A 7,063-nucleotide genomic window follows, 5' to 3' on the forward strand; every position below is an offset into this window, starting at 1 on the left:
CACCTCAATAAGTCATGTAAAGTTTATTCATGCAACTCAATGTCTTATAATAATAATATAATCTATATATATATATATATATATATATATATATGAGTCACCATCTAGAATAGTTCATATATATATATATTCTGGAAAAAGGTAAGATGCTTAGAGAGAAGTCTATTCTGGAAGGTGATATTTTTTATTCCTGTGCTTTAAAGGAGTATTCCTAGAGATGCTCATGGTCACCCTAGCTATGAAGATCATGAATCACTGCATGTTGGTGGCTAAACCCTCGACTTCTTTCTTTATTCCTAGATGTCAAAGGCAGCTGGTAATTGGTTTATTTACAGAAACAGCGGACTACAATAATAGCACAACAGTTATGTTGTCAGAAATACAGAAACAGCTAACTAAAGCGGGCAATTTTAAACAGAAACCCTAACGCATCGTAGACAGTCATGGTGAAACCCCCGAATGCATGCCATCTTAGCTCTACCTAGCAAGCAACACACCAAAACTAAGCGAGTCAAGCTATACACTTGTAAACAGTTTAGGACACAGAAAGATAGCTGGCTAGCTGGCTAATTAGATTAAGGTAGGACCGTCTATTCAAAGGCAAGGCTAACTAGCTATGTCTTGCTAAAGTAACTGGTTGAATGACTGTTGACAGTCATCTGGGTTAAACAAAAACATAATGACAGATCATATGAACACCATTTAGTTAACGTAAGTGTTTACAGGCTATTTCGTCGCGTACATTACACCAATTACCTGCTCAGACACCTAATAGCTTGCTGCCTAGCACAACTAGCTAGCGTGTCATTTGGCTATGTGTATGTCTTCAGCGTTTGTCCTTTCAGACGTTCATTTACCTCCTTGATAGAGCAAAACAAAACGCCTATAGACAATGCATGAAATGGCTTGTTGGAAACTCTAGACATTAATATTTTACCTGTGTGGCTGCTATGTCAAAGATGGAGTCCTGCTGTAGCTAATGCTAGCCTTGCTCGGCAAGCTAGCAGGCTAGCCGGCCAACAGTGAACGAAGAAGACCAAAGTTCAGTTCACTTGGACAAATAAACAAACAAAAAATGTCGGACATTCCACTGTGTAATACCGCAATATTTCCAAATAACGCTTATTCATTCACTCTTCAAAACATGCTCCATAAGTGAATAAAGCAAACACCTTCCTGCAGCTGTCACTCTGCTTCTGGTAAACACACTGACGTGGAAAAGCTCTGCAATCTCAACCTAGCCTGACTATGAAGGCTTGATTGACACTTTACTAAACTCATCACTAAATGTCATCTTGGGCTTCAAAATCCATGTATATATCAGGTAATGAAAATAGGAGCTCTATTACTGTTTTGAATATTTTGGACATCATATGAAATTGCAGCGAGTTTTTTTTTTTTTTTTAATTCTGGCTTGTGTTGAGAGATGAGGAGGGCGGGACAAAGGTAGCAGTAGTGGAGTAAAGACTGGTTGCTCAGAGTTGATGACGAAAGCACTGCCTCTACTCTCCATTGAGGGGGCATCCCTTTGCAATGTCTGTTCGTGATGCCATTCATCTTATTTCTTAATGAGAATGATTTTCAAAACCAAAAGCCTTATACATCTATAATGATCTGGAATATATTTGATTTGTTCTGTATTTCAATGTGTCAGTGTCTCTGTCTGGTTTGTTTTCCCTTTTTGTGTTGCACTGCAAATAATTCAAGTTCATTCAGCTCAATAAACATGTTTAATGAGCTAAGTGAACTTCCATGCTATAACAGCTTATGTTTTTAAGTTTTAAAGAGACATTTTGAGGTTAATAAATGAGAAATGAACAAACACATAGTCATTTATATTAAATTAGAAAAAAAATGTTGATTTGACTAAGTTCCTTTATCATGTTTTACAGTGTAGGCTACATTTCTTTTTTAAAGGTTTATTTGTGTAGTACATTGTGCATTGTTGTTCGTGAAATGGTAAGCCCACTGTGAGTTACATTTTGTATAAGACAATTCCACATATTAATAGAAAATCCCCTTCCAACATTTTAATTCTTTAATTCTTGTCACAGGTCAGTATCGCAGGAGTGCTTCTCTTTACAAGTCTGCATATTATTAAAATTGACTTACAGTTGTGTAGGGTAGTTATGTAACATTAATTTCGTTTCATTTTTGTTTCTGGATACATAGATTTTTTTTCTACATTCTGGGTTGTAGAATTTATGCCATTCCTTTCCATCAATAACCCATGAAGGCAAGCTGAAAACATATTTTAGAATGTTTGCTAAATAATAAAAAAATAATAATAACAACAATTTTAAAAGTCAGGATCTCTCTTTTAGGGCTGCACAGTGGCGTAGTGGTTAGCACTTTCGCCTTGCAGCAAGAAGGTCCCTGGTTCGCGTCCCGGCTTTCCCGGGATCTTTCTGCATGGAGTTTGCATGTTCTCCCTGTGCATGCGTGGGTTTTCTCCGGGTACTCCGTCTTCCTCCCACAGTCCAAAAATATGCTGAGGTTAATTGATTATTCTAAATTGCCCGTAGGTGTGAATGTGAGAGTGATTGTTTGTCTCTGTATGTAGCCCTGCGACAGACTGGCGACCTGTCTAGGGTGTCCCCTGCCTTCGCCCGAGTCAGCTGGGATAGGCTCCAGCCCCCCCCCCCCGCGACCCTAGTGAGGATTAAGCGGTGTATAGATAATGGATGGATGGATCTCTCTTTTATAATTATTGCTATCCCTGCTGTGGTACTTCAAACTGTGGTCAGATGCATCCAGTTTGCTTTAGTTATACTTGAGACGTGTTTAGAATTATTTTGGAGTCCACCTGTGGCAAACTGAACACTACACCGAACTAAACACTACAAAGATACACATTTGTGTGTGGAAGGTATCAAAAGTTACACTTAAATGTCCACTAAAATTTCATGGTTACAGCCCTACAATATTTTATCTCTTTGCGCAATCAGAAGCCACTGTTTTCTCAACAACCACACTCAAAGTACTGCTCTCTGTTTGAAGCATGTAGAATGCAATGGTGTCAGACCTCTGTTTGCTCTTTGCAAACTGTTTGATCACCTGTGGGATTTCTAATTTCAACATTTCGTCTGCAAATATATGCACGCCGTGTTCTACACCAGCCGATACATGTGCATGACTGAGGCAATAACAACACTTTGCTTTATATGTTTTTCATTGATTTACATATGCATTTGTAATGTTTTCCCAAATAGTATTACAGAAAATCTCTGACATAACTCACGTGTAGTTACAGACTAATTAAAGAAGCAATGTTAGTCATCAAAGAAAGAATAACTTTCTAAGAAATGTTATATTTTCTAACTATGAATTTGTGTTGCATTTCCTCTTTAGAAGGACTATATCCCTGTCCTATTCCTATTCAGCTGCATATGACACAGCTGGATCTCTCTTGATTACATTTCCTTCATCCAATCGTAAAAATATTTATTTAAGCCAGTGTCTTGGACATGACTCTGTTCATAAATTAATTCCAGACATGAAAACAAGCTCAGGGAGATTCTTTTAATTTTAGTATTATTTTTTTATCCTGAGTCCTTAAGATATAACCCCTCAGGGACACATTTACCACTTTGTAAGGGTACATGTGAGGCTTTCACTCTTCAGGGACTGATACCCAGTCATACTGTCATTCTGCTTTGCCTTTATACAGTTTGTAATCTGGCCTGTTGTCTGGTAAGAAGACATGAAATCAGCATTTTGACTTTAATGCAAACCAACACAATGTAATACACCTTGTGCTGCAGAACGCTTGTCTCATATCTGGCTAGCATTTCCTTGTTTGAAAGAACTGATATGTTTGTTATCATGCTTCTCCTGGGTTCATCTTACATTCTTGTAGATACTTTTGAACAGCTTCAGGTATATGGACATACTCATGGCTATGAAAATGTATGCACGACAGGATACTATAACAGTCTAATCTATCACCAGTTATTGCAGATGAAGCTGAAAAGTAGGAGGGTCTGCTATGTCTGGAGCTATCTAGCCTCATTTCTGTTTTTCCTTTGTTTCCTGTACTCCATGTTTTGTCTGCTAGTTTTGCATAGTGAACAGCGTTGAATACTACTGTACATCAGGAGCCTAACTGCCAGTGTAATTGAGAAGAAACTAGACTTGGGCATGAATCGGAGCAGTCTGAAATTTCCAAAGCTGATGTTCAGTCAAACATGAATGAAGATACGGATTATGATTTCAGTTTTATGAAAACTAAAACCTTTATGGGACCTTGGTAGGGCTGCATATAACAGAATTTGAAGATCTGCAATTCTCTACTTTGGTTTTCTATCTTGGTTCACACAGTTTCTAACATAGTTGTTCGTCTTTTGAATCAATGATTCAACTCGGAGAATTAAAAGTAAAAGTGCTTTAACTTTATATCGGTTAATATTGTTCTTGGGGAACTGATCTGGACTCCAGACCCTGGAGCACCCAGAGTAGGTGATTCAAATCTGCAGCTCTATCAGTCTGAATTCTACCAAGAGGTTTAAAGTGTGCAAGGATCCCGAAACACTGTTCTGGGATTTAATATTACATTTCTACAAATTTTTCATATTCTACTTATAAATTTAGCTGTCCTGTTACAGTTGGGCAGTTAGTCTAGCTTAGTATAAAGAGAGAAAGATGGGGACATCTGGATTTGTACAATGTAATAAATAATATTACAAGAAAAGCACTCAGAGAGTCCAGTATTCCGCCAAGGCTGCTCAGTCGATGTACCATTTCTGACGGCTCAGTCCCGATAGGTCTGCAGCAGTCGATCTGTAGTAGGATCGCAGTCCTGTCATCGCCAGCCGGCAGCTGACGTAGTGTTCATTTGTTGTCATAGTTAGAGTGACACCATGCCGCTATTTCGCAATGATACAGAAACCTTTAACAAATCCATGGATCCAGATTATAAGCCGCATCACTGCCAAAGTCCAATCACTTGGTCCTTGTGTCATTTCTGACCTTCCCTGAAAATTTCATCCAAATCCGTTAGTCCGTCACATAACTCCATCTACTTGGCAGAGTAATAAGTTAAAATGATTATAAGCAATTAATATGCTGGATAAAGAGTTTAATCTATACGTAAGCAAAATTCATAGCTATAGCTTCGAACTGTAATATACACTGGTGAACACATTTTTGGTCTCTGTGCATATCTTACCCCAAATCAACATTTTCACTTTTTCTGTGGAGTTTGCCTAAAAAAATGCAACCAGTAATTTAAACAATAATCATCATACAAAGTGTAATGGAGAGAGAGAAAACACTAATTACATCAATATTTAGTTTGCCTTTTAAACAGCACAAGTTCTTCTCAGAACACTTGCATGCAGCTTTTCTAGGTACTTGGCAAGTAGGTTGTTTAGTATCTTGGGGAACTTAGAAAGTAGATTCAGTCTGTCTCAGTATCTTCTGCCTCTTTGTCTTTCACTCTTTCTCTCTATCTTGTGACTGAAGATAGTTCTTTATGACTGTAGGGCTGTCATGTTGCAGAATAAATTAAACACTACTGCATGCCTCTCTTTGGCCATAAAACAAATGAAGTGTTTATTAATGAGCTTTAACAAGAGTGGTAGATGTTTTTTTTTTGTTTTGTTTTGTTTTTTAGCATGCTAGACAAGCTGCTAAGCTCAGATAACTTCGTCAGGATAAAACACAGGCATTAGAATTGCACTGATCATGTTTTTCAACAGCAAAAAACCAAATGAACTAAAAAAATATTTTAACAACTTCTTTAGCTATTGAGTAGAAAACCATTCAATCATTTTTTCTCTGTATATTCAACTACTTGCTCTGCTAGCTGCATATCCAAAATGTCTTTTAGTTAGTTGTTGCTTTCTGCTTTTACATAATAAAATCTAATGCACTGTCTCCTATTCTTTGCATCTTCCCTGTCTTCATATACTGTATAGCCTTTAGTACCACTTGACCTGCAGAATGCTGAAAAGCAGTTTATCAGTGTTGGCATGCAAGGTGGGATTTTCGCACAACAGGTATAATAGAAAAACAAATACACCTGCAAGAAATCTTTGGTCATTTTCCTGCCCAACCTGCTCTAGTGGTCGATTTTGCAAGGCTCCTGTTCCAGCACCACCAGCAAAGGTCACTGAAAGATGACAGACGTCGGCGTTGTGTATGCTAACATCATATCTCCAAGCTCACAGCTGTGCTAAGAATGTGTTAACACTAGTCAAATAAATGTGATTCATAGGTTCCTTTGAATCACTGTAGGACTCTCTCCTTACATTTCAGAAGCACAAAAGGCTCCAGGTTTCAAGAGGCACATGCCAATACGTTATGCAATCAGTTTACGACAATATGTCATATTTCAGTTGCTTTCATGTCCAGCTCCTTAACTACTCTCTGTGGTTACTCATCATATTTAACTGGTTTCTTCCTCAGACACTATAGCAACCTTCAAAAGCATGTAACTGGACATTTTTTAACTTCATCCTGAGAGAAAATAAAGAAAGGCTTTATATATATATATATAAATTACCTGTAACGTGCACATTTTTCACACCAGGCACACCTAATATTTGTTCTGACTGTTTTCTTGTAAATCTTGAAGCTTTGTGTCACAATAAGTTGTTTCTGTCAAACACTGTATGTCCATTAGTGTGGCAATCGTGTTATTTCTGCTCAGAATGACAGTTTTAATAAAAAAAAATTGCTCAAAGTTCAAAGTAAAAATGAAAATAAAATAGTAGAAAAAAAAATTATTTTATTTATAAATGTGCACCAAAAAGCTGCCATGCACAACAGTAAGTCTTTGCGATCCTTACCAACAACTGTGCAGGTAAATAAAAAGCTGCGAGACTGAGATGGAGCCAGTGGGAGTGGGAGGGGTGAGGTGTGTGTGCGTACGTGTGTGCGTATGTGCGTGAATGTAGTTTGTGTATGTGTGCGTGTGCTCCCGTGTGCTCGCAGAGAGACAGAGAGAGAAAGAGAGAGAGGGAAAGGGGGACGTCCTCTCCACAGTGGGCCTGTCACAGACAATATTTAGCATGAAGTCAACCCCCCTCTAACACCAGCACCGTGCCCCCCTCCCCTCCCC

At 38.2% G+C, this 7,063-nt stretch overlaps 1 protein-coding gene across 9 annotated transcripts in view; it reads right to left on the minus strand.

The window, feature by feature from the left end:
* gbf1 (golgi brefeldin A resistant guanine nucleotide exchange factor 1) overlaps window positions 1–1,220 on the minus strand; it is a 92,346-nt gene extending 91,126 nt beyond the window's left edge. For 5 of the 9 annotated variants that reach the window (XM_023296147.3, XM_023296155.3, XM_055018965.1 and 2 more), the window contains exon 1: window positions 938–1,219. The gene's annotated coding sequence lies outside the window, so the exon portion shown is untranslated. Of the gene's footprint in view, window positions 1–937 lie in introns of all 9 variants that reach the window. The other 4 variants (XM_055018964.1, XM_055018963.1, XM_035942267.2 and 1 more) reach the window with 1 other exon arrangement.
* Between the last annotated feature and the right edge of the window lie 5,843 nt (window positions 1,221–7,063).

Source organism: Amphiprion ocellaris, chromosome 16 (assembly GCF_022539595.1).
Source record: "Amphiprion ocellaris isolate individual 3 ecotype Okinawa chromosome 16, ASM2253959v1, whole genome shotgun sequence".
NCBI classification, from domain to species: domain Eukaryota; kingdom Metazoa; phylum Chordata; class Actinopteri; family Pomacentridae; genus Amphiprion; species Amphiprion ocellaris.